Genomic DNA, 1,875 nt, shown 5'->3' on the forward strand with positions numbered 1-1,875 from the left:
GACAGTGATTTAAAGACAAATGGGAGTGTATCAGATGAACCAATCAACAGCTGCTACACCCCAACAACTCCCTTTGACAAACTTGCGTCAGCTCTTTTTAACGAAAAGGGGAAAAAAAAGAAGAAAGGTAAATCAGTTTATTGGAGCACACTGAGGGCAAACATCTCAGTTACCAGAGCTATTTGCTCTCTGAGCATAGCACTGTTACAAAATGCGTATCTGCAGAATGCTCCACCTAGACTTCATCATGCTTTCATTTGATAATTTTGGTTTTTGAAAGGTGTGTGTGTATTAAACTTGCATTAACATAATAGTAATAAGCCTTAAAAATATCACCTAGGATAAATAGCTAAGGGGTCCCACCATTTTCTCCCTCTACCACTAATATGCATCTCGAAATTGCAGTGAGGTTTGCACAGGCAGGACTCATCAGAAGTGTGTACTTTCAAATATGTTGGTTGACCTGTGCCTTAGTTTCCTGGTTGAAATATTTACCACAGCTGATATTGCAGAGGGCTGCTGTGGTATATGTCAAGTGACAAATGCTATTCATTTAGCTGCAACGCAGAAGACCTGCGGAGAAGTACTTTGTTATCTTTGATGTGCCTGTTGTATTTTAGAATTTATACCCTTTTATCCAAATATATACTGGCCATCATTAAAAAACAACCCCTCCACTCCCCCCTCCCATGTAGGCTTCGTGATCAAAACACTGAGGCTGGCACGGCTGAGAGAGCAGAAAGGCGAGTGAGGGTGCGTGACTCGTAATGCCCATGGTTTCCTGCAGAGCATTTCAGGCTGTTTTAGCCGAGCTGGAGAACAACCCGCGGGACCCTCGCCCTGCTGTAAGGCAGCGGCTGGGCACTTTCCAGCGCAGGGTTTCCTGTGCTGGAGGGCTGGCTCTGCACCGCCGTGGCCGTTGCTGCTCCCATGCTTGTGCAGTGCCGTGGCCACGGCCTGGCGCCCTGGCTGGAGGGACCTGGGTGCAAACGCCCTGTCACCTGACACCGTGCTGTGCTGGGCGAAGCCAGGGCAGCTGGGCTTCTGCCGGCTCGCTGTGGCTGCTGCACTGCCATCTGCTACATCTTGATTTTCCCCTCTCACCTCAAAAATCTTAGACTCATGTGAACAGTTTCAAAAAAATAAGCTCCATCTCCTTCAGTTGCACATGCCCGTGAAAATATGATTGATTACAAAGACAGTCATGTAAATCAAAACTACCCAGCTAAAACAAGTTTCTGCTGTAAAAGTAGTGCAGTCTTATCAAGAGGCGCAAGGTTTGGAGCAAGAGGTCCTGTGTCGCATTACACCTATTAGCATAGTTGGAAAAATGGGCAAACTTCTGGGCTTAGACTTGTTGAAAGGAGTTGGAGTCTGAAAGCTGTCCATATTTTCCATTACATCATCTGGTCTAATGAGGGATACACTCTCTTCCTATAAAGCATACAACACAGAGTGCGTCTTTAAGGAAATAATGTAGTTCTTAATCACTGGAAAGAATCATGTTTTGGCACCAAAATATTCTCTAACATTGCTATAAGTGAGATGACTGAAATTGCAAAAGGGGATGGGGGAAGTAAGCCCTGCTCTGCTTTGCAGTTTGTTTGTTTTGTACACTTGACAGAACTGTGGCTATAGGCAGTTTCCTCATTGCCCTGTTGTTCATGTGGATGTCTCATGTAACAACAGGGGAGAGAAAAACATTTCTTTAAAACAAATGAAAATATGATTGTAAACCATAAAACAAACAGCAGGGGGATTTAGGGACAGATGTACTAACAAACCAGCAACAGCTGTAAAAATTACTTCTAATACATTTTTTGAACCTGATTAAAAAAATAATAATCAAGATTAGTATTCACTTCCTTTTCAAAT

The sequence above is a fragment of the Dromaius novaehollandiae genome, chromosome 1 (genome assembly GCF_036370855.1).
Source record: "Dromaius novaehollandiae isolate bDroNov1 chromosome 1, bDroNov1.hap1, whole genome shotgun sequence".
In the NCBI taxonomy this organism is placed as follows: Eukaryota; Metazoa; Chordata; class Aves; order Casuariiformes; family Dromaiidae; genus Dromaius; species Dromaius novaehollandiae.